This window comes from Lissotriton helveticus, chromosome 2_1 (assembly GCF_964261635.1).
Source record: "Lissotriton helveticus chromosome 2_1, aLisHel1.1, whole genome shotgun sequence".
NCBI lineage: Eukaryota > Metazoa > Chordata > Amphibia > Caudata > Salamandridae > Lissotriton > Lissotriton helveticus.
Genome location: NC_136059.1, coordinates 1319202641 through 1319229360, shown reverse-complemented (window position 1 = coordinate 1319229360; position 26720 = coordinate 1319202641). Strand labels below are relative to the sequence as shown.

Sequence of the window (26720 nt, the reverse complement as noted above, 5' to 3'; positions counted from 1 at the left end):
TTGTTCACACGACAGAACGCGCAATCACAATTACATTCTATTATGTTATTGAGCTGGACGCTGCAATCATTGTGTGCAGGTTATGTGCCATGGCGTTTTATCAACAGTACATCACTGTTTTCTGCATACCATCTAACTGAAAAACAGATGAAAATAGCACAGAGGGGAGCAAAATATACAATGTTGCGTATTGAAAAACTGGATAGATTACCTTTTACTGTGGCAGAATCACCGTCCACAGAGTGGTTGATCCATAGCCATATAACATTATCGGTCACTTCTTTCCAGTTTCAGTACTGTGTAGAACAACAACAAGCAGGCAGATAAAGCGATGGGTAGGGAATTCGTCAAGGAATCTTGGGAATTACCATACAGATTTTGATGCAGGAGTAGGGATCTGGAAGTATTTCTAAACGGTACAAACTGTGAGAACTTTTTTAGTAGATCTCTCATATGCCAGGATAAAATGCTGCCCGGTTAACATGTTTTTCTGCACTTTTTATACATTGTTAAGGAAAAGATGGATTTTGCCAATTTTAAAAGAGCTAGGACTGAGACATTGCCGTCCCACATTTATTAAATTACAACTTTTAGAATATGAAATGTTGAACAATTGTATAGCCAAATATTTGAAAGGGGTTGTAAAATTTAGAAAAGCAATGTAATATCTCATCCCCAAATTGCGAGCAACTGGACGATGAAGTACGATGCTGAAGTCTTTTTAATAATGTTTTTTTTTTAATTATTTTAAAACTATTTTGTAGAATTTATGTGTTTTTTTCTTGTATTATGCTTTTATGATTTAATATTTGAATTGAATAAAGCGAATTTTGATTGATTTGATTGCTGCCCGGCCTGCAATGGTTTAGTAGCGAACCTGTCCTGTCACTTGAGAGGTACCCCAGCAACTGTGATTACCCCGGTATTCAAGCTACTTTCAAATGGGAATTACTTGATGCTGAATCATCAAGGTTGTTGTGGGATCTTTACGGGCATTGCATATCTAGTCACCGTGAGCTCCAGGGTTACTTGCTGTATGCAAGTATTGTTTCCACCGACACACACAGTCAGGGAGGCGCCGCTATGGCTATCATTGAAGGTTTCCTTTAAAAGGTTTGATACTCTGAGCAGAATGAAAGCCATGCTTCTACAGAAAACCGTGCCCTTAACCTCCGCCCAGGGAGACTTTTGATCTCCAGATCGCAAGGTCCTCTGCTAAGATACAGGCACACATACGTATTAACTGCCCTTTCCATTTCACAAAAATGGTAAATTGTATCTTTAATATGTCTGATACGAAGGGTATAGTCCACCTATTTATAGGTTTGGGACCGTTAAGCACCTTTCAGATGATCCTCGAAGTTATACCAAACTTTATACACTCTGTATTCGGAAGCATTTTTGGAGGACTTCCGCTGATCCTGTTTCTAATAGCAGGTTTTCTGATTGTGATTTTTCTGCTACGTAATGGATGTCCCGGTCACCAAGGAGATGGAAACTGTACTCCTGGAAAGTAAATACTGTGATCACATGGTACAACATCTGGGCACACCTCGCTTGCGGGAACTGAGCGACTCTTGCTCCTGTCATTTAGACCAGTCTGGATGGACTACATCCTACCTGTTCTCCAATGCTTGTTCTGCGGAGAAGAATGTGTGTTGGATCTCTGTCTGATACTTACATCAGTTGCGCAACTGGACGTTGATGCTTTACTGAACCCAATAACAGCTCATGTTCTGCAGTGTCCACAGCGTATTCCTAAGTTGATGGCGGCATTCTTAGAGCCTCCAGAGGAAGTTTCTGCTCCTGTTGGAATGGATACCAGCTCCTCAACTGTCACCCAGGCCTTGGATGGCGCACAGGCTGCCCCATCATTGGCTGCAGGCAGTACGGAATATCATCTGTGCTCAATTTACGTGATCTGCGGGGTGTTACAAGGGTCGTCGTCTGCAATGGCAGGCAACAGCGATGTTGCATCTACCAGCCAGAACACATAAACATTTGGCTCATTGTGTGCTGGGAAAAGTCAGCCTTTTTAAAAAAAAAAACTAAAATTGGAACTCCAAAACAATTAACACTTTTTATGACCTGCATGGCTTTCCAATGCTTGTGGATGTTTAAACTATATATACAGACACATTAGATCTAATGCTTGAGTGACAATTGTTTCATTTTTACATATTTTAGAATTTATTTTTAGCAGAACTATTGTTTTACTATGGTTGTTTGTGTACCAATGCCTAGAGAGCCTAGTAGTATATTTGAATTTAGTTATGTTGTCCAGTCGGTTGAGGAGTGGGCGTTAAATTTCATAGAGGTAACCCAATATAGGCTCAGGTAATAGTCTAACCTTCACCTCTATTCTTCCCTACATTACATACATAACGGTTCTTAGGGACTGACCTTTTAACTAGATACAACACTGTACACAGAATGCAGGATTTTCCCTGGTAAAGGCTTCATACATTATGCATGAGGATTTTTGGAAACTCAGCAGGACTACCATCTCCTATATAATAACTATGTATAAAGTTCATTCCCGACGTCGTCCTAAGTCCGACAAGTGGCACAGCAAGGCAGAACCCCTGAGGAGACCTTTGGGTATATAAACATCACATCTTGCTGAGACAAAGAGAGGAGATCAGGATTTCCATACTGACACACTGTTGAGAGACGCTGAGGTTCCGACATGCAGATACACCAGCTCGCAGTGGTCTAGCATCCCTTGTGGGGTGTTCAACTCGAGACCAAGACCGGGTCCCACAGTCTCTCATTTCAGGTAATGGGTTGACTTTATCCTAGAGGGAATCTTGGCTTAACACCTACATACATACTAGGTACATTTAGGTACATCTAGTTAGGGTAGCATCGTAGGAGTATGCATTTTATTGTCATGTATTTTAAATACTTGCCTGTATTGATGGTTATAGCAAAATGGTAGAAATCTACCATCCTTTTACTTTCTTAGTGCTTCTAATCATTTAAATCTGTTACTGTCTAATGGTTGTTTCAGCACACCTATTTTACACTAGAATAACGACTGTTAAATAACTGCTCATTGAAAAATGTCCATACAGTTTATTGGGCCCGATTTACGGAATTAACTTAAGACAAAATCCTAAACTTACTACCATTTTGGTATTCACAGAAGGCACTTACTCATGTTGGTATTCACAGAAGGCACTTACTCATTTTTGTATTCACAGAAGGCACTTAGGGCCAGATGTATGAAGCTCAAATGGGATCGCAAACCTCGAAATTCGCAGAATTTCGGCGTTTGCGAACTCATTTTAGCAAAATGGTATGTATGTAGCAAATTTCAGTTCAAAATGAAGGAATCTTAAATTTGTGATTCCTTATTTTGCGATTGCATTTAAGGAATCGCAAATTTTGCGATTTCTTAAATGCAATGTATGAAGCAAAAAAAATTGCTAATTGTCCCTAAGGAATCGCAAATTACCACCAACTTCAAGTTGGTGGAAATTTGCAAATTTCTTGAAAAATGCCCATTTTTGCATTTTTAAAAGTGCCATGTGATGCACATACATGCCCTTAGGGCATGTATGTGCACCACATGTGCACCCATGCTTATTTCAGGGGTGCAACAGGGTGTCCTTTGGACACCCCTACACCCTTGAAATTATTCTCAATTTGCGATTAGCAAATTGCGAATCGCAAATTGAGAATCATTTCACATTCATTCCTATGGGCCTACTGGCCCATAGAAATGAATGGGAAATTATTCCTTAATTGCGATTAGCAATTTGCTAATCGCAATTAAGAATGATAAAATACATCTTTTAGTGAAGTTAGTTTTAACATTCTGTGTTTGAAAATACCACTTTCAGAAAGTAGGTATTTTCTTGCCTAACTATCCAAGCCTGCCTCTGCTAGGTTGTGTATTCCTTGCCTGGCTTTTGAGTGACAGGGGCTGGGGGATTCCAGGAGACAGGGTGAGTCAGCACAGGGCTGAATAGACTCATCTGCATGTAGAGTGGTGGGAGGGGAGCACCGGGGACCTGAATAGGGCTGTGCCTGCCTTGCACAATGCTGGCTCCACCTCCTGTGGTGCGTCTGATGTCCCTGGCCTACACTGTCAAAGGGTGAGAAGGAGTCCTGTAAACAAAGTGCTCCAGGACTGAACCGAACTGGTTTGGACTAGGCACAGACACTCTCTGCCTTCTGAGACAAAGGATTTTGGTGTATAAAAGAGGGGACCCAGACCCTAGAACTTTAGATTACTTCTGGGAATCAAGACAAACCTTTGCTGAGGAGAAGAACCAGGAAGCTGAAGGAGGAGACTACCCCTGTGATGTGTGTTTGGGGGTTGGCCTGCAGTGGTTGTTTCATTGCCAAAGAAAGGAGAAGAGGTCTGAGTGTGCTTTTCATCGACTTGAAGAAGAATCTCCAAAGGCTTGAACCAGAGCTTGCCTCCTGCTTGAAGTCCCAGGTATACAAGACTTCACCAACCAGCTCACCCCTGAATTCCCTTGCTGGGAATTGAAGTGTCTGCTGTTGTGCTAGGACATCTGAGAGACTGCGTGTCACTGGCAGCTGGAAGCGTGACACAACGACGAGAAGTGTGTCGCCGCCGCAGCAGCTGTTGTTGCATTGCCGAAGAAGCGAGCCGCCACTGTCATCATCGCATCGCCGAAGCACGGCGCATCACAGGAGAAGCATGCCGCTGCCACAGAGGTCGCCGTCACACCACCAGAGAAGCGTGTCGCAGGGCCTGTCACGGCTCCAAAGATCATCGAGTCGCTGCACGGCCGTCGGGCATGCACGCATCGCATCAACGTTGTCGCATCGTGAGCAAGACACCATTTTGTCGCATCACACCGGAGAAGAGTATCGCATCAAGGTGCCTTCTTGTTGCATCGCACCGGAGAGCAGTAAGAAACTGACGCATCACCTCCCCACACAGTAAGGAAGCAAACAGCAACTTCCCTGTGCAGCAGTGAGGAACCAATGCATCCACTCCCCTGCATGTAAGGAACCGAGGCATCAACTTCCCTGCAATCTTTTTGTTTTCTTTAGGTTACGCATTCAAGGTACATTGAGAGTAAAGTGTTGCATTTACAACTTGAGAGAACTGAGCTATTTTTTTACCATTTTAAAGCCTATTTTTGAGTACAGTATTGTGGATTTTTGTCGTTTGGTCTTGTGTTAAGTCTATATAAAAATACTTATTTTTATAATGCAACCTGGGAGGTGTTCAACTGCAGTGTTGTCACTGTATTACTGTAGGTGTTCACAAATGCTTTACACACTGCCTCTGAGATAACCCTGCCTGCTCGTGCCAAGCTACCAAGGGGGTGAGCATGGGTTATTTTATGAGTGTAGCCCCTTACCTTGACTAGACGCAAGGGTCCCTATTTGGTTTAAGGTACCTACCTCTGCCAACTAGAGACCCCTAAATCTAACATGTATGTTGAGTGAATGGAATGATTTCCTGTTCTTGAATATGTACTCATTATCTGAGGTGGGACAGAGGGCTACATGTGTTCCATCAATTCATCCGATGACATGGGGAAACTGTGCTATCTGGCAAAAATCCAATTTGGTCTGCTGCAATGCCTGTTGTGTGGTGGGGAATCGGAAGTAATGGTGTCTCCTCTGTACCATTGCATCCACAAATGCATGAAAGAAGCGCAGCAGGCAACTTTGGAGCACCCTTCCTGCTGTAGCTATGACCTCCTGGAAGCTCCCTGATGCTAGTAGGTGCAGTGAACAGATGACCTGCACATGTGTTGGAATGGCTTGGGTCCTGCGGGTTGAATGCTCAAGTATAGGTTGTAGTGTTAGGTTTGAAGAACCCCATTCTTATTATATACATATTTTGTGCCATAATAGGTTAGCAGTGTGTCGCTAAATTACATCTCTTGTGTATTTACGTTATGCAACCCACTGAGTTATCCTTGTAATGCGCAAGCTTCAGTTAGCGAGTGTGACTCCATTTTGTATTTTGCAATCACATTTAGGCTGTGTCTGAACTAGGCCACATTATTCATTTTGCTTGCCTTAGCCGAAGACTATATTTAGTTATTATTTGCTCTTTTGTTCAAGGTTGCCTTCTGACTTACTAATGAATAGACCATGCCGCCCTTGCATACCTATCCATGTGTTTTGCTGTGCTCACATGTTAGGAGATGCTGAGACCTGGCCCGGCAACCTTGAAACTGTGATGGAGTGTGTCCATCCTTCTGTGCCTCCTTTGTTTGTGCCCAGCCTGAGCCCGTAACTTTCCGCTGTGGGCGTGGTTAGGGGGGTTCTTGGAGGAATGGTTAGGTGTTGCAGACTGTTGGGGGGTCAGTCCCTTGGCAGACATCTTATGGTGCAGGTCAGATTGGACTCCTCTGCAGTGTAGTCCTAATAAACAGCTGTTTGTATTCTCTACTATCAGACAGACTCTTCATTACTTGGGAAGGCATATTAGGTGGTTTTCAGTAACCCGGGTGGCCCCTAAGGGCCACTTCCTTCAGTTGGCGGCCAAACAGGGATCCCGTAAAGTGATCCGACTCATCCGTAAACGGGTTGCAGGGTCGGGGTGGCATCTGGTCGGTCGGGCATATCAGGGATTCCCACATGATAAGAGCCCAGTTCTCTTGGCTGCCCCGCCCATCTGATCGGGCGACTCCTTATCTAGTGGTCCTAGAAAAGGCGAAACCTTGGAGTTGACCGTTTGGTCCAAAGAGTCAGCAGTGGAGAATAACTTGACTCAACCTGAGAGCACCAGGTGAGTGATTTGATTCTTGGAAAAATTGTACCATTCTTGAATGGCATGAGCCTAAGGGCTGTGTCCTGGTACATTCTCTGGACTGTCTTGATGCAGTTGTCGGGCTGCCTTGCTTAAATGGCACCAGCCGACAGGCTGTATCTTGGTACGGTCTTCGAACTGTCTTGGTTTGAACTTGGTGGGTTTGCAGACCCTCAAAAGACACAGAGTGTTTGCAAACAATCTTCCAGGCCAACTGGAAATTCGTCTTACTTTTGAAAAGGTCTGGGCTGAAACCTCTCTTCTAGAACTTGGTGCAGTCTCTGGACTATAGGGTGTGATCCTCGGACCGTTTTTGGTTTGGTTCAGTTCACAAACTCTTTTGTTGGTTGGGGTTAGATTTGTCCGTTGGGGACAGTGCATGTGCCTTATGTTAAGATGCCTTGTCTAAGTAAATTAGGGTATTTTGGATGTCAGTGTTGTTATACTGAGGCCTGCGCCTCCGGAGGGTACCCCAAATTTTGATGTATATGTCAAGCACGGCATTGGCCCTATTATGTTTAGCACATGGTGGAATAAATATACGAGGGACAATGCTGATTTACAGTGGCCGCTTAATGGTTCTTTTGGTGAACAAAAATTGAATTTCTTGCAGGACAAATTGTTCACCAAAAAGAGCAGGCAGTCGATGTTTGATTCTTTAAGAGTATGGCAGAAGGAAGCAAAGCAACAACGTTTGAGAGTAGAGAAAGCGGCCCGGACGAGACAGACACAAACAATAACACAGAAAGCAGTGGCCTATGATAGAGAAAAGATAGAGAAAGGCACAGAATGTGCAGATAGGAAATGTCGATTGAAGAATGACAAATGGTATATTACTAGAGAGGAAGATGATGTTTTCAATGAAGAGTTATTTGAATCTCGACCTCGACCTCCTTATGCCCCTGAGCGGATATATCCAACATTTCTGACATCTCAGTCTCCGGCCCCTAATGCCGCCCTCCCTAGTGTTTCTGTTTCTAGCCCTACTGCTTCGGCTCTGGCCCCATCGTCTTCTTTACATATGCAAGTCACAGGGGCAGGAGCTGTTAGCTTTCCTATTCTGTCTACTGGCTCTGTATTTGTTGCTACGCCCCCTTTTACTCCTACTACACAGTCTCCGTTTATGATGGTACCTGTCTCTTCATCTGCCATTTCTCTCTTAAGTATGACGCCTCAAACACTGCGAAATAGCTAAACGCCTGTGCGTGGAGTGCATGAAGCGAACCGGGTGGCAGTGCGAGACCGCATGGAGAGAGTGTTGGTGCGCCTGATGTGGGTGATGAGGAAAATAGAATTGTGGTTGACCAGGCTGCACAATGGGCTCGGAACCCGATCTATAGTGTGGAAGATGTGTGGAGTGTGATGAGAGATTATGAGCCATTTATACAGGCGCATGCTCTTAAGCATATGTTGGCTACGCTGATAGGACTGTGGGAACAGTGTTTTTATGGTATTGCACTGCAGATTATCTATGACATACAGGACCGGGTATATGCTACGGCTATGGCCCCAATGAGGTTTTCAGTAATGTAACGATATTGGTGGGATATCGAGGCAGATTGCTCCAAAACGTTCAATGCTGGAGACACAGCTCCCCATGAGGGAGATCCATCCCATTTACCATCCTGAAATACCAGAACTGCACAATGCAAAAAATACTGTAATTAGGCCACGAGTTGATGCTCGGTTTCATGAACAGTGGATCTATACTCCTTGGAAGAGGAGTGAGGTGATATCCCTTAAAGCTCAGTTGCCGGACCCTCGAAAAAATCCGACTGCATACTACAAGGAGTTGACAGAGGCGGCCTCCTCCACAGTGATGATGTTAGCTGATATTGTTTTTTGGTACCGGTAGACATACGGAGGCAAGTGCATACACAGGATCATGTAGTGGAATTGGGTGGAACATGGGATCAGCTTAAAACGTGGGACAAGGAACGCAAGCCCGGTGAGAAGCCGAAGGCAGAGCTATTCCCCTTGCCGAGCAGCATTATCACTTATATGCATTCCCTTATCCCGCCGAGATGAGTGGATTGGGACAAGTTGACTGCATGTCGTCAGAAGAATGACAAGATTGTGTCTGATTTCTTTACTAGGTTTGAAGGGGTGTTTCTAGACTTTAGTGGTCAAGATCTGATGTTGGAGGGTGGTTTCTGTTTGTTTGTTAGCAGGTTTGTTAATAACCTACTTACTGAGATTGCAACTAGGTTGCAGGCTTCTGAAAATACTTGGAGCACCTCCTCCCTATCAGTAATATTGAGTTTCGCACAGTACTATGAGCATAGGGAGAATTAGGAGAAAGAGAAAGCGGAGAGAAAGTCAAAGGAATTGAAGACAAGGGTGTTGATGCAGCAAGTAGCGAGGGGAAGTGGACGAGGCAGAGGTTCGGGTTCGGTCCAGGGGCTACCCCAGTCAAACAGGGGTGGTGCTTTGAATGCACCCATTGGGCTCAACCAATGTGCGTATTGTAAGCAGGAGGTACATTGTTGGAATGAGTGTCTGGAGTTTTTGCAGAAAGGTGAGACCACGGGAGGTCGGGGATTTAGAGGACGTGGAGGAGGAGGAGGAGGCCGAGGGGAGATGCAGTCAGAGAATACATCGTATACTCAACAGAGCGGGAACTATTTTGATGACCCCCGATGATGGCAGTATTATCATGGTGACATGGACGAAGTGACAGGGACATCCTACAGCTAGGACAGCCATGGACAGGGTGAGAGACCAGTTTTGGTGCCTGTAGATTAACGTGGACCCTATGTCACTGCGGATCTGCAAGGCACGGATAAGACATTTTTAATTGACACAGGTGCTAATAATAGCTCTGTTTCTCATTTACTGGTCCCAGGGGCAGCTCAGTCTGGCCAAAATAATGTGTCTGTATGTCTTTCAGGCATGCAGGTTGCCTTTGATATCTTGTACTGGGGAATACATGGCAATTTGGCAGCGTCCTTTATCTGGATAGAGACTAGTGGAATCTGGAGTAACCCCACGTATGTGTCTCATATAGCAAACTATGTTCATGTGCAGTCAACTTGTCCCAATCCACTCATCTCGGCGGGATAAGGGAATGCATATAAGTGATAATGCGGCTCGGCAAGGCGACTAGCTCTGCCTTCGGCTTCTCACCGGGCTTGCGTTCCTTGTCCCACGTTTTAAGCTGATCCCATGTTCCACCCAATTCCACTATATGATCCTGTGTATGCACTTGCCTCCGTATGTCTACCGGTACCAACAGGGCATTTGGATGAGGATGGGTGCTGGACTAACCTGTCCGGAAAACAGAGATGGTTGTTGCCTAATGCGTACAGGCTCCCTGTTGTAACCATGGCCCATGGCCCATGGCCCAGCACACATTAGTGCCAAAGACATATGTAAAATTATGGACCCAGTATGGCAGATAAATCATATCTCTAAGGTAGCCACACATCTAGTGAAACACTGCATGGTTTGTATGAGACATAATCCTGGGATAGGAACTCCTACACCCTCAGGTAACTTTGCACCACCTTCCTTCCCTTTCGAGCTTCTCCAGATGGATTTCATTAAAATGGAACGAGTGAACAATTGGAAGTTAGTGCTGGTCATGATTTGTGCATTCAGTAAGTGGATTGAAGCTTACCCAACTAAAGGAAACACGGCTGTGGCGACAGCGAAGGCAGTCCTAAAAGAGTTCTTACCACGCTTAGGATTGCCACGTTTGATTTGGAGTGACAATGGAAGTAATTTCAATTCAAAGGCCATCAAATTAGTGTGTGAGGGTCTGCATATCAAACAGAAGTTTCATGCAGCCAACCACCCCAGTCAGCAGGTCTCGTGGAGAAATACAATGGGACCCTCAAACGGAAGTTAGCAAAGATACAAGAAAGTACAGGGTTGCGTTGGCCAGATGCTCTACCTTATGCTTTGTTATCTACCAGGGTGACAGCGCATTCTAGAACAGGGTTGTCCCCGTACGAGGTGGTCTTCGGACGTCCCGCTAATGTCTGGGGAATTCCAAGACCCAAGTGCTTCTCCAAGATAGAGTACACCCTGCTTGTAGATTATCTGTACCAGTTAACTAAAGATCTTCATCCTATCCACCAACAGATTCAAGACACGCTGTGACCAGTACCAGAGGGGCCCGGGTATCAGCTACAACCTGGAGACTATGTTTTGGTAAACAATTTCCAGAGAAGGACCTGCCTGGAGCCTCGCTGGAAAGGGCCACTTCTGGTCCTCCTTGCCACTTGCACCGCAGTCAAGCTTGAAGGCCAGAAACACTGGTTGCATGGGATGCTCGTCAAGAAGGTCCGTCTCCCATACTTCCTTATGACCAGTGGGCCCTCGACGGCCTTGCTGACCAGGAGGGGGAGCGTGTGCCCTGTTTCACTCCTTCTCCGACGCACGATTGAGGTGGGTGCAGATGGACGAAGAAAGTGAAGCTGCCTAGCTTGAGGCGGGCCCCCCAGAGATAAGGGCCTCCCAAGATACTCCTGTTTCTGATTCACACAAATCTGAGTCTCAGTGCCCACCTAACCCTGAGTTTCTACCCATATTTTTTGATGAGAGAGTGCCTAGGGCCATCAGGTATAATCTTCACCCCCGGCGGAAGGACAGTGCATCAAAGGGACAGTCTAGGAGCTAGGGAAGGACTTGAGACTAGGTTGTAAGTACCATGTGTAAGGTACCAGCGATAGCGTAGGAAAAGAGACTGATGCACTGGCCTGAGCACTGGACAGGATTAGTTGAGGGTGTCTTCCCAGGAGGGAGGGTGCCCTATCCTGAAAGAAGAGGATTTTTTTTCCAGCAAGGGCTGTGATCACGCAGCTCCCTCGAGGGAATGCTTCATATAGCACCATCATTGATGAGCATTAGGAGTCTACCAGTGAGGCTCTGAAGGACACAGGGTAACTTGTGCCCATGTGGTTCTGTTGTAGTATTAGTGGCTCCAGTTCGTGAATATATCCCTTTGGTCGCCCTATCCATGATGAGGAGCAGCCCTTTGCGGCTCCACGTTCCACTTCAGATGGGCCGTTTGGTCCTCTTGGTATACAAAGAGTAAAATAGTGTTTCTTGCAATAATTTTGCTTTCCCTGATATTGGTACTTGGGATGATGTTTTGCCTAGAAGAGAAATACCCAGTGCACGCCTGGATGAGTACTACGCCAGCCCCTACTGAACATATTTTTGGTACCTTAGTGCCTCATAAGGAAGAACTCCCGAAGACCTATAAGGACAAGTGGGCATATTAGCAAAATTCTCGCTGTTTTAGAGGCAGGAAACTGCCGCTAAAATAGCGATAATGGGCTTGCTAATATGCGTTATAGAATTCCAATAGAAGCCCAGGTTAGATGTGCAGGACATCTAACCTGGGCTTCTATTGGACTTCTATAACGCATATTAGCAAGCCCATTATTGCCGTTTTAACGGCAGTTCCCTGCCGCTAAAACGGCGATAATATTAACAAGGTTCTTGCTAATATGCCCCAATGTTTTTATCCAGACATTGCACCAAGCCCATGCTGCCTATAATACGACAAAATGTTGGGTGTGTGATTTGCTACCTTTTGTACCACATTGAAGTGAGAACTTACTGCCTTTGTCCTTATCCTACGTTAATAGTTGTAAGGGGTGGTTCACCTTGTTTAGTATGATCCGCTCGTTCCCTCAAGCTGACTCCTTGAAACAAAGAGTTACCGGTTCCAATTCCCTGACAATGAATGTGCATTCTCAACATAGGGTCCCACCTTATGTTTCCCCTGGAAGTGAGCGGTTTGACCGGGTATTCTTGAGTTCCGGTCTCAGGGCAGCAGATCGAGGAAGGAAGGGGAATAGGACAAATATAAACAGAGAAAGGTTCTTGCAGTTCAATGTACCAATCCTTCCAAGCCTGCAACGTCACCGAAGATAAGCCCATACCGCTGACAGTGGTAGATGTAACAGCTCCTTTTTGTGTTCAAGGGGCAGGAGACATAGAGGTGAGGGAGAGTAGATGCAACACCACTTCTATATTGAGGAGAACCCAAACGTCCACCCTTGATCCCACCGCCCATTGTTTATTTTGTCTGTGGTGCTCGTGGCTATGTGTGACTCCCTGATGGAATGTCCAGGCGGTGCTACCTTTCCTACCTACTTCCCCCAGTATATATAGCCCCTCCCAACTACCACAAAACTTATCGCCTACAGCGTAGAGGTGTCCTGGCCCCCCGATCTAAGAGAATGATCAACACAGACGACATAGATCAGACTGGCACGACCCTGCAACAGTTTATGGTAGAAGGGGTTATCAATATAAATTGCAGGAATATTGACCAACATTACGGTAGAGGTTCAGGCTACGAGACTTGTTGCCCTTCAAATCTGAATGGTTTTAGACATCATCCTTGCAGATAGGAGAGGAGCTTCCCACGTCATCGGCAGTAGCTGTTGCGTGTACATCCCGGATCACGCACCTACTGTGTACTCAGCCATACAGAAGCTACATAGAATAGCATCTGATATCCATCAAGATAATGGTTCAGGGTCCCTGACAGGGTGGTTTTGGGGCCTGATATCATCCTTGGGTTGGAAGATCCTTCTTTTCCTAGTAGCTATAGCAGTTATAATATTTACGTGCTGTCTATGTGTCAATTGCCTTCCAGCATGTTGTACTTATTGTGTGAGAAAGCTCACCTCTACCCCTAAATTGCCAGAACAAGATAATAATTTCTCCATTATGATGATGCATGATATACAGGATATGATGTTGATTGATGAGGGCATTTCTGAATATTAAAGATGTTTCGATATCCAGATGACTTATTTTCTTCCCTGCTTAGAATTGTAAAGACCCTACCGAACAGCGCCAATAAAGCATTTAGCCTCCCCCGCTAAAAGGAAGGTCTTTTAGGTTTGAAGAACCCCATTCTTATTATATACATATTTCGTGCCATAGTAGGTTAGCAGTGTGCTGCTATATGACATCTCATGTGTATTTACGCTATGCAACCCACTGAGTTATCCTTGTAATGTGCAAGCTTCAGTTAGCAAGTGTGACTCCATTTTGTATTTCGCAATCCTCATTAGGCTGTGTCTGAACTAGGACCCGTTATTCATTTTGCTTGCCTCAGCTGAAGACTGTATTTAGTTATTATTTTCTCTTTCGTTCAAGGTTACCTTCTGACTTACTAATGAATAGGCCATACCACCCTTGCATACCTATCCATATGTGTAGCTCTGCTCCCACATTATAAGACGCTGAGACCTGGCCCAGCAACCTTGAAACTGTGATAGTGTCTACACATCTAGCAGGTGGTAGCCCATCCTACTGTGCCTCAATTGTTCGTGCCAGGCCAGAGCCGGTAACTTTTCACTGTGGGCGTGGTTAGGGGGTTCTTGGAGGAATGGTTAGGTGTTGCAGTCCCTCGGCGCACATCTTAGGGTGCAGGTCAGATTGGACTCCCTTGCAGAGTATTGCTAATAAACGCCTGTTTATATTCTCTACTGTCAGCCTGACTCTTTATTACTTAGGAAGGCATAGTAGGCATCTTTAGTCCTCTGCATAGTATGCGATTGATACATGCGCGCCACACCACAGGACTATGGGCCATATGTATCAAGTTATTTTGCGTTCGCAAAGGCTGCGAAACGCAAATATAGTGCGCTTGCGAACGCAAAATATCATGTCCCAATGTATGACAGTGGTCCGTATCGCAAAATAGCTAATTGCAAAAATTGCGATTTCCAAATTTGTGAGGCAGCAAATCTGCAAAAAAGCAGGCGTCTTGTTTCCAAATCAAATAGTAAATCTGATATTATAACATAAAGTATATGTTTATTTATGCCTAGCAGAAGACCTTTTGTGTGTGTGTGTCTCTGGGGGCCTATACCAGCTAGTGTATGTTTTTGTATGTTTTTCTTGTGTGTGCCAATGTGTGAGTGTGCATATATGAGGCATGCATATAGGATGTATGTGAGAGTGTATATATAAGTGTGTATGATAGGTTTCTGGATGTATCTATGTATGATGTGTGTTAGAGGCTAAATAAATATATGTGTATACATTTATGTCTTTATGTATGTATGAATGCATCTATATCATGTATGCTACATGTCTGTGTGTGCATGTACATTAGTTTGTTTCAGTCTGTTTAAGGGTAGCTTCAGAGCCAGTGGCTGTAAAACACATAACACAGAGTTAAAGCCAGGAGCATAGCTTATAGGCACCTTACAGTAAGATACAATTAAAACATATAAACAAGCTATAAACTGTAAAATCAAGTCACATCACGAACATGTATTTTAATATGAACGATACGGTACCATTGAATAAAGAAGCATGGCATGGTATAATTGGCTGAGAAAATATGTGACTGAGTATCAGTAAGTGAATGTGGGTGAGTGAAGGTATGTGTTAGTCTATGGGTGACTGTGTGTGTGTGCGTTTGTGTGCGTGCAATATCAAAAAGGTTGAATGGCTGAGTAAGTGGTGTATAGCGGAATGAGATCCAGTGAATTGAGTGGCTGATGCTGAACATTTAAGAGAATGGATAAACGATTCACTGTGACTGAAAGAGTTAATAAATGAGGGAATGAGTAAGCTGTGGAAGTTAGATTTTTTGAGTTGTGCTCACTGTGATCTGACCACTGGGCGCTTAGTGACTTTATGGATTGTGGTGTCTGTGTTACTGAAAGGTAGGTGCTACATGTTTAACGCATCTGCAGTTTCTGGACTGCATCTGTCCCAGGGGAACATGTCAGGGTGTGTTATTACCCATTTGGACAGTTTTCTTGATATTTAACATGAAGGATAATAGGTCGTGTGTGCCCTGTCATCACCCCAGCCCATGTCACATGCAGTGCCCACAGAGCTCCCCAGAAGAGGCACAGTGCACCAAACTCACAGTTCTACTTAAAATACTACCATCGAGGGGCTCAGCACCCTGTCTTTTCACAGCTCCACAGGGCTGATTAGAGACAGGCTCCTACAGTCGGCCTAAAGTACCATTGGTCAATACAACCATCAAATATAAAAGGACTACTTCCATTGTGTGTCAGCAACAGGATGAGTCCAGCTTCCTGCTCCATGCAAAGCAGAGATTATATAAAAAAATATGATTATATCACACACCTTCCAATAATAAAAAACAAAAACAAAAATTATAGAATGCTGCGACCTGTCATTAAAGATAAAATGTTAGACTATAAAAATTGTCCTACCTGGTATAGCATGACACCTATGAATATTACCTTACATTACAACAGAGGAAAATACAATGAAATGTGGTATTACCACACACAACATCAAAGCTGATCCCTCATAGTTGGTGAGTATGGTGCTCTGTCTGTCATAAGCGAGGCCAGGTAAACAATTCTCTAAGTTCTAACGTGCTAGAGTAACTGAACACCTCTCCCCTGGACATGAGTGACAGAGATATCTGCAGAAATAGGCAGTGTAAGAGCAGGCTTGTCTTTTACAAATCGTACACAAACTCCCGCAAACTTTCAGTATTACCATGTCTGATTCTGACAGCCTTTCCAAATCAGTCTGTCCGACACGAAACAGCTGTTGGAGCAGGCCCCCATTCACCCAAAAGTCTCGGTTGGGGCCAGTGGGAGTGCCCATGTGACACCTCTGTACAACCATGCACAGTGTTGTGGAAAAGTAAATTTTGCCATGTTCTGTGTCCCTACGTGTCCCCCATCTTATGCTATGTGTGCATGATTAATATGCATATGTATTCCCCATGTTTGATTAAAGACACGATTACAGTTGTGTCCATCTCTAGTATGCTAGTTCCCAGTTCTCGTGAACACTACGAGTATCAGGCCTATGTAAAGTTACGTTGCCACGTTTCTCAGTGTGCACGTTATTTCATTGAAAAGTCCCCGTTTCTAGGCCTCAAAAGGGCCCGGACACCAGATTCAGCTCCTGTCTCCTGAACCCTCGCTGAGGAGCGATACAGCCCCCACCTGTATCCTCGACCCTTCACTTACTTCCTGCCTCGCAGTGCCCGGCACGGCCTGGCTCTGCCTACGAGTCTGCCAAGAGTATGTTATGATTCTAGTTATCAGTCCAGCCCTCCTTCTCTGCATTCCTAAGCTACTGAATCGCATCAATAGTTTCCGTCATCGTCTAGCCTTTACGTCTCCATGTAAGAGAAATACTGTATTAATGGTCATTTAATATTCTTCAACACGCACTACATGTAGAATAATGCATGCTCCAGTCTTAGAGTCTGTTAGCCTCTCCCCTCCTGACTCTTAGTTTATATCAACATGTCCTCTAAACATTAGATACTAGATAGGGTTTAGGTACATGTCGCCCTGACTCTCCAGACTTCAGTCTTTACTCCTAGCGCAGAGTTCATAGCCCCCAGCTTCTCCTAGTAACACGTCATTGTCAGTTTGCGCGCACCATTAGGTCAGAGGTCCCGGCTCCTTAGGTAGCCCCCTCCATGTTTCCGCCCCATTTATGACATATTCTGTTACGTTTACATCACATGTCTATGTATACGCCTCCTGTTACACCCATTTTCACCCTTATCTTTCGCGACTGCTATTGACCACACCCACTGCTCCGCCTACTGTATTCACTGTAATGCAACTGTTTTAGTATATATGCTTGTGTACTGTTATTAAATGTTACCCCCATTCCCTTACGCCAGTCCAATCCTGTCCCAGGCAGCGCTGCCATCCTGTTCCCGTGCAGGTTGTCCTGTTCCTGTCCTTATGCTGTATTAAACCTGCAAACTCCTACTACCTCGAATCTTGACTCTTATTTATTGAGCTATCTGTTATTACTATGTCCAGTCAAACCTAGATCCGGTATTATTTATTTATATACCACATAATGGCGCCCGAACAGGGACTTGCCCTTTCCCCACGCGCCGGTGAAGCCACGCCGGCCCCCTGACCCTCTGCAGCCGTGACGGAACCATGCCGTGCACGTGCAGATATTTCTGCTTCAAGTATCCCTCAGGCCCACGGAGGAGACGGAGGTGGCGGTCCAGCATCCAGACGAGGCGGTGGAGGAACGCGGCGAGTCCCGACCAGAGCCCAAGCCGAGAGTCCAAGGTCCGAGGTATCCGGAGGCCCACCCGTAACTGAAGTCCGAAGTTCGTCCGTCCGGCGTCGAAGCAGTCCAGTCCAGTCCGAGGCCTTCCGTTCTTGCTGCCCGGTGAGTACCGTTGCTGGGGTAGTATCTAGACAGGGTCAATCTAATTGTCTCTGGTCCGTGGGCTTTGGTGGTACACAGACCCAAAACGAAGTGTCCACTTCGGTGGATGCGGGTCCTGACGTGTCTCTTTATGAGACCGGTAAGTTTCGTACTGTTTTAGCAGTGCATCTAGTTTCTGTTCTAGTCAGTTCTGTTCTCGAGGAAATTCATGTATTCTGTTTTCAGTATTCCAGGTGGTATTCTGTTCGAACTGTTATTTTAAATGTTCTTCATGTATTTTTAATGTCGTGGTATGAAAGTGGTGTAATTATCGTGTTCATTGTGTATTGTATTGTGTCTAGATTACAGTTCAGTCATGCCCCTATTTTCCAAACTACGTCAGTTAAAAACCAGAAAAGGTCTGTTAGAAGCAGCAGTTCCTGTCCCGCCTAGGGACAGTCCAGGTCATTTTATGTATCAGAAGCATGGCATAAGTGCCATATTATATCTAGATTTATGGGTAGAGTACACCAAAGAGTTAGAAGAAAAGTATAGATGGCCTGTATCAGGCACATGGGATGCCGAGTGCATCATGCGAGTAGAAGAAGCATTATGGAAAAAGAAAGCCAGACAGTCACAGAAAGATGCCATCGAGTTATGGCACAAAGAATCTCATAAAAGAACCGAAAAAGAAATCAGAAAGTCAGAACTAAGTAGAGAATCCTTAGAACGAGCCCAAGAAAGGGAACTAATCGAGATAGGTGAACGAGTTAAAACCGAACAGTCAGACAGACAGAGGCATGCCCTCATTAAGGGTATGTATCCTCTTCTTGCCGAGGGCTTGCCAAAAGCGACCCCGGAGGCATCCAGTAATTTTCCGCCACCATTAGTTCCGACCAAGCTACGGCACAAACCGACCGCAGCTGATATTTTCATCTCGTCCTACTTGGACGACACAGTCCCAGAATATGCAAATCCTGTTCCGCCAGCTCCTGTAAATAATGTAAATCCTGCTCCTCCAGACACCGGAGTACCTGCCACGGTACCCCCGGTTCAGCCTACATTACAATTTCCCGCCGCGCCAGTACGAAGAGTATCAGTCGACGATTCCAGTTTAGGGGCCGCAGGAGGAGGTCCTCCTGGTACCCCGCCGCCACACCAACGAGTAACGTTAGTCGAGTTACATGAATGTGCGTTACAGCGTACGCCCAAATACAAGTCCGTTGCAGAAATCCGACGAGCTCTTACTGAATGCCGCTATGATCCAGTTGCAGGTGATGATAGTACAGTTATATATTCCATCCGTGTAAGACGGGTGACCGGGTATTTGGACACCCTACCGAATATGAAAGAAGATCTAGACAGAATATATCGTTTCATCCGTACAGGGGATGATCCAGAAAGTATTGGCGAAGCCATGTCTCAAAGGAAAGCTGAGATCCAGCTCATGTTATTAAAGTTTCTGATTAATTGTTTAATAAGAGAACAAGATTACCCGACCAAAGATCCGGCCGAAATGAGAATCCTGACAAGGTGGAGTGATAATATAGCCGAGGGTAAGCACAGAACCATCAGTAGTATAGAGAGTATGTACAAGAGAATTCGTAAGGAAATAATAAAGTTACACGAACAACGTAAAGCAGCACAAGTAAACGAGAAAGAAAATGACTCTTCTACTGAAGAGGTAGAGGACGAGAATCCCGCCAGAATAGCGTACGTAGGTAGAACTAGACTTTCCGACCGACATTCACGTCTAGACTACAAGAAAACTGTTCCTCCTCCAGCACCAGAGCAAGGCTCTCTAGAACAAGTATTTCAAGCTACCGATCACATTTTGAAATCACGAATCGGTTATAGTGAGTTAAGTACTATGCATGAACAAGAACTAGCCCGATCAGCAGTCCGATGGATTACTGATTCTACCACTTTTCCAGATGGAATAGTGGCTCAAATGTTTCTGAAACTGCCCCCAGCCGAGCAACGACTGGTGGGTATGTATATGATCCAGCACCTCATTACTCTGTATGAGGGTCAGCACTCTGATCCAGGTCCGTTACATGATGTCCTGAACGAGTTACTCCAGTATAGATGGAAAGGTCTAGGTACCGATTTAATTAGTGTCATTCTAGAACAGCGCCACAAATATAGAACGTTCCTGAACCCGCATTTTGTTCATGTCTCACCTCCAGAAAGTAAACCGTTTTACATAGACAGACAGAATCCGTTACGAGAAGTACACCCAGTCAGGACAGCAGATGGTGAAATGCAACGAGTATTTGTTTACACTCCGATTACAAAGATGGAACTCTTAGAGATGAAGAAATTAATTCCCTGTCATGACAAAGATCCAGCAGGGTTCCACCGAGAATTAAAAGACATGCTCCGTATGGGAGAATACACGTATCCAGATATAATTAAAATGTTAAAAGTCCTGTTGCCCGCAGGGGTATATGAAAAACTCAAGGAAAAAGAATGGGAGGTGGGAGAGAAAAAGATCGATTGGGCAGTTCTAGAAGCTGAAGATAAGATACGAGTACCAGGTACCGGTCTTGGAGAGAAATGTAAAGAATTACCAGAACTGTTAATACAAGTTTTGCCCAGATTATTAGCCACTAAAAAGGAAGACTGGGATGCAATCTCAGCCTGTAAACAGAAACAAGACGAAGACACTAGTGATTTTTATTCTAGGTTTGAGAAATGCTTTAGTATTAACAGTGGCCTCAAGACAAGTAGCGAGTCATACCCTCATCTTTTTGTTACTAAATTAGTCGAGAATTCAAGTCCGCAAGTTAAGAACCGAGTTTTGAAAGTCGAAAGTACATGGCAAGCTAGTACCCCGTCCCAGATGTTACAGATGCTCCAGTATCACCAGAATAGAATCAGAGAAGAGCAAGATCATGAAAGAAAACGTATGAAAGACACGAAAATGAAAGTACTAGTTGCACAATCTGTTCCTCAAGACAGTCAGAAGAGGGGTACGAATCAAGCAAGTCATCCTGCAGTTCCCGTTAAAGGGACCTGCAATTATTGTAAACAGCCAGGTCATTTTATAAACGAGTGTGCAGTTCTGAAACACAATATAGCTACCGGTAAGACTAAAGAAAGACCACGTCCGCCTAGACAAGAACAAGTTTCACAGACTTCTCAGCCACAGAATGCACAACAGACAGTTCCAGCACCGCAGCCTATTGCTGCAACACAGCATGTTACACAGCAGATGTACCAGTATGCACAGACAGAGTATCCAGAGTATCAACAGTACTCATGAAACAGCCTAGAGAGGGAGGTAGGCTTGCCTCTCATCGAGATACCTGTAGATCAAGAAGGTCCCTATGTTCATAGTCAAGTACTAGGGAAAGACAGAAAGTTTCTGATTGATACAGGGGCAAGTAGGACGACCATCAGTCACGCCGAAGTTCCAGGGGCTCCGCTCTCAGGCTCTAGAAATGTTTCCCTTGGTTTTTCAGGAAAGCCTATTGTAAACGAGATATCTAAGCCAGTTACTCTAGAAGTAGGTCCATTGTCCCGCACTACTGATCTATTACTTACAAAGTCATGTCCAGAAAATCTGTTAGGTATTAAAACACTGAAAGAATTAGGTGCAGTTATTTGCTGCTCCCCAGAAGGAATACGACTGTTTTTACGTGACTTCAAGGGTCACTATGTATTACGAGATTTTGATCCAAGATTGTCTAATGTTCCGCAGCATCTATGGGCGCAAGGTCCAACTGATGTAGGTTATATGCAAATCACACCCCATCGTGTGACTCTCAAACCAGGTGTAGTGTTACCACGAATCAGACAGTACAGATTGCCACCTGAGGCTGTAGCAGCCTTATCCAAAATTATTGACGAGCTCATCGCTCAAGGAGTAGTTGTAGAAACTGACTCCAATGTATGTAATTCTCCGATCATTCCAGTCATGAAACGTACTGATCCAAATGCACCCCCAGTATATTGATTAGTGATTGACCTTCGAGAACTCAATAAATGTATTATTCCCCAGTACCCAGTTGTCCCAGATATCTCTTCCCTATTGACAGCCATTGATTCCGAAGCCTCATTTTTTACAGTCATAGACCTCAAGAACGCATTTTTTAGTGTCCCCATTCATCCAGACAGCCAGTTTCTTTTCGGATTTTGTTTAAATGGAAGGAGCTATATGTTCACACGAGCTCCTCAAGGTTTCACAGAAAGTCCTAGTATCTACAGTCAAGCACTTAAGAGACAACTAGACAACATTCACATGCCAACAGACACTGCCCTGCTCCAGTATGTCGATGATCTACTGATCACAGCCCGTTCTGAACGTGCTTGCGAGCGAGCATCACTTACAGTCTTGTATTTCCTTGCCGAGATGGGGCACAAGGTGTCCCCTTCGAAGCTTCAATTCTGTGTACAGCAAGTGATCTACTTAGGCCACTTGCTGTCCAAGAGGGGTAGGCAGTTGACACCAGACCGTATCCAGTTAATAGCGAGTCTTCCTCAGCCCAAGACCCAGAAGGAGGTACGTGCTTTTATCGGCCTTACTTCTTATTGCAGACAATGGATTCCTCAGTATGCATTTCTAGCTAAGCCACTGATACAGTTAACGACACAGGAGGCAGCCGTATCGACTGTCCTCCCTTGGACATCTGAACATACACTTAGTTTCAATGAGTTAAAGAAAGCTTTATGTCAAGCTCCTGTTCTAGCTACACCGAACTACAGTAAGCCTTTTACACTTTTCGTCACAGAACGCGAAGGTACAGCATTATCTGTTCTCACACAAGATCAAGCAGGACAATACAAGCCCTGTGCTTATTTTTCGAGCACATTAGATCCTGTAGCCCAGGCTCTGCCTGCGTGCCTCAAGTCAGTTGCAGCCACAGCACTAGCTATCAGACAAAGTGATTCCATAGTATTAGGACATTCTTTGACAGTACAAGTTCCACACTCCGTGGAAATTCTTTTAAACCGAACACAGACTCAGCACTTGACAATTGCACGTTTAACAGGTTATGAACTGACACTGTTCCAGCCACACATAGAAATCAGACGCTGCAACGTTCTAAATCCTGCTACACTGTTACCGTCAGTTATTTCGAATCCTGCCACACACGACTGTGTGGAAGTAGTTAATATTATGACTAAGCCAAGACAAGATCTGACAGATATTCCATTACCAGATCCCGACCTGACACTTTATGTGGATGGTTCATGTATGAGAACAAGTACAGGAGAACTAGTAGCCGCGTATGCAGTGACTACAGACACTGAAGTTATAGAAACACACCGTATTGACACCCTGTCTGCTCAAGCAGCAGAGCTAGTTGCTCTGACACAAGCCTGCATACACGCCAAGAACCTGAAAGTTAATGTTTACACAGATTCACGCTACGCATTCGGAGTTGTACACGACTTTGGAGTGCTCTGGCAGGAGAGAGGTTTCATGACTTCTCATGGAACCAAGATTCAGCATGGTCTCCTTATTCAAGCTCTGTTAGATGCCATACACTTACCGACATCTATTGCTATCATGAAATGCAAAGCACATACGAAAGTTACAGATATTATTTCTCAAGGTAATGATCTAGCAGATCGCACAGCCAAGCTTACAGCACAGACTCCAGATATTTCAGTTAATCCGACACAGACACATACTCCAGATCTGACTACATGTATGACAGTTAAGGACCCCACTCAAGATGTCATAGATATCCAGTTACATGCTACTCCCGATGAAATCAAGAAATGGTCCGAACAAGGAGGGGTCCAGACAGATCAGGGATGGGTAACGAAGGGAAAAGCCACATGGTTTCTCCCCGACTCTATGGTTCAAGTCATTATCAATACCGCACATAGTCCAGCACATTTAGGAGAAAAAGCTATGTTAGATAGTATCCAGAACATTTGGTTCAACAAGCATTTACGAGCTGCAGCCAAACAGAAAGTCCGTACCTGTATGATATGTTGCCAGTTTAATCCAGGTAAAAGTGTCCCGGTGGAACAAGGTGGATTCCAGCCCCCTGACCACCCTTTTGAAGTCCTCCAGATGGATTATATTCAGATGGAGCGATGTCGAGGTTTCAAGTATGTCCTTGTAGTTGTATGCGCTTTGTCCAGATGGACAGAAGCATATCCAGTTCCAGATTACACAGCCGCGACCACTGCCAAGCAGTTGGTTCGTGAATTCTTCCCCCGTTATGGACTCCCTAGGGTCGTATATTCTGACAACGGCCAGCCATTCTCATCTGAGCTCATGAAACATGTTTCCCTTTTGTCAGGGTACCAGTGGAAGTTCCATTGTGTACGCCATCCTGAAGCAGCCGGTCTAGTAGAGAGACATAATCAGACCCTGAAAATCCGCATCGCCAAAGTATGTAAAGAGAAAGGTGTGGACTGGCTAGTAGCTCTGCCAGTCGCTTTATTTTATATGCGCATGGTCGCACATTCCAGATCAGGTCTGTCCCCGTATGAGGTCGTATTCGGCCGCCCCCCTAATATGTGGGGTACACCTAGACCTCGAAGTATTACCGATGTTTCAAGTAATATGCTGACAGATTACCTAGCTTCCTTGATGTCTGCCCTACACTCTTGTCGTTCACAGGTTGCCGCCGCATTTCCAGACAATACCGAGGTGGCACCGCATGAAATCGTTCCCGGATGTATGGTTCTTGTAAGGAACTTTGATCGTTCAAGTCCGCTGGAGCCCCGCTGGAAGGAGCCCAAGCAGGTCCTCCTGGCCACCCGTACTGCCGTCAAGCTGGAAGGCAGGAAGGGCTGGGTCCACCTGTCTCATGTGAAAAAAATTTATGGACTAAAGACTGTTTCAAAGAACATTTCCGAGGATTTCAAAAATTGCCAAAGTACTATTCTCAAGGACTGTCCCGCAAAAGACAATGATACAGATTCCTCCCTGTTAGAGAAAACTCCGCAGCAGGAGTACAAGCTAAAATTAAGGTCTAGTAAAATAAGTCAGCCAGTTTGATTGTCTAAGTCCTCCCCTAGGTGAAACGGTTAGACCGGTTTCTGACATGTATATAATAGACCCCCATAGAGAGAGAGTTAGTGAGAACTCTAAAAGTTGCACTATTATTTTATGTTTTCTGCTATATCTCAGCCTTATGATTACCTGCATAAGTTATGCATTTTATTTGGGTTTTCCAGTTTCTCATGTAAATAAGTCTGCTAATGCTACAGTAGAGCACACGTTTAGTGATCTACCTCCTCATGAACTCTCATATCGTCTTGCTATGCGTAATAATTCTTTTATCCGCATGTTACATTATTCACACCAGACCAGCAATGCCACTAATTGTTGGGTGTGTGGTCGACTCCCCCCTTTTCAGACACCGAAGGGAGTTCTGCCACTTTTTCCTTATCCATTTTCACATAACGGTTCATGTGGAGCATGGTCCACGTTAACGTCATCCTCAACAGATATGTCTTTTCTTAACAGTACATGTTTCCCAGGCAAGCAAGGTCTGCCCCACAGAACAGGGTTAGATCTAGAAAATGAAGTTTATAATTTAGGTAATTATTCTTCGAATTTCATGGTCCTGAATGTTCAGTCTGATACTACTCCAGACTTACCTGCTATGTCAGTATTACCAGTCAAAGGTGAATTATGTGTCCGAAATAATGGTTCCGTACATGTAGGCCATAGTGATTGTACTACTATTGTCAAGTATAGTGACAGTAGGAAATCTATTTTCGAAGCTTCACGTCATTCTTATTTTGTTTGTGGTCAGACCGCATATGTTCGTCTGCCCCTCGATTGGGAGGGTACCTGTTACATTGCCTTCCTACTGCCACCAGTTTTTCTAGCCCCACCTGACTACCATAGGAATTCCCACCTAGTACATACTAGACACAAGAGAGACCTCCCGATTGTCGATTATACTGAAACTGCTCTAGAACAATATATAGATATCAATAAAGGTGTTTTCCCCTATTTAGGCACTGTCGTGAATAGTAAACTGATACGTAGATTAACGAGAACCCTCGAAGCAGTAGTGATTGAGACTACTTCTGCTCTAGGTAACCTAACCGAAGAGCAATCCTTTATGAGAATTGTCGTGCTCCAGAATCGTCTCGTCCTTGACGTCATACTGGCCGATAGGGGCGGGGCATGTAGAGTCATCGGATCTAGTTGCTGCATTTTCATTCCTAATAACGCGCCGTCTGTTTATTCAGCTATAACCAGACTCCATGAAATTGCCCATATGTTACACCAAAATCCAGGCACCTGGACATGGTCCGGTTGGTTCTGGAATATAATTTCCGCCTGGGGATGGAAAGTATTGTCATTTCTGGGTATTGCAGTAGCGATCATATTCAGTTGCTGCCTCTGTTTACAATGTGGCCCTGCGATTTGTGGCATTTGTGCTACCTCTTGTATTCCTAGTCCCAAGTCCCGTTCTAAATCCCGTTCCAAGAAAATTCGAGACGAGCAAATGATACTGTATGAAATGATAGATAGTATCATGAATATTGATGTTTCCTGATGGAAACGTAGTGACAAGGAGGGAATGTGGAAAAGTAAATTTTGCCATGTTCTGTGTCCCTACGTGTCCCCCATCTTATGCTATGTGTGCATGATTAATATGCATATGTATTCCCCATGTTTGATTAAAGACACGATTACAGTTGTGTCCATCTCTAGTATGCTAGTTCCCAGTTCTCGTGAACACTACGAGTATCAGGCCTATGTAAAGTTACGTTGCCACGTTTCTCAGTGTGCACGTTATTTCATTGAAAAGTCCCCGTTTCTAGGCCTCAAAAGGGCCCGGACACCAGATTCAGCTCCTGTCTCCTGAACCCTCGCTGAGGAGCGATACAGCCCCCACCTGTATCCTCGACCCTT

The 26720-nt window shown here is 44.7% G+C and overlaps 1 pseudogene; it reads left to right on the top strand.

The window, feature by feature from the left end:
• Positions 1 to 1467: 1467 nt before the first annotated feature.
• LOC144820243 (heat shock protein HSP 90-beta-like) overlaps positions 1468 to 26720 on the top strand; it is a 44940-nt pseudogene continuing 19687 nt past the window's right edge.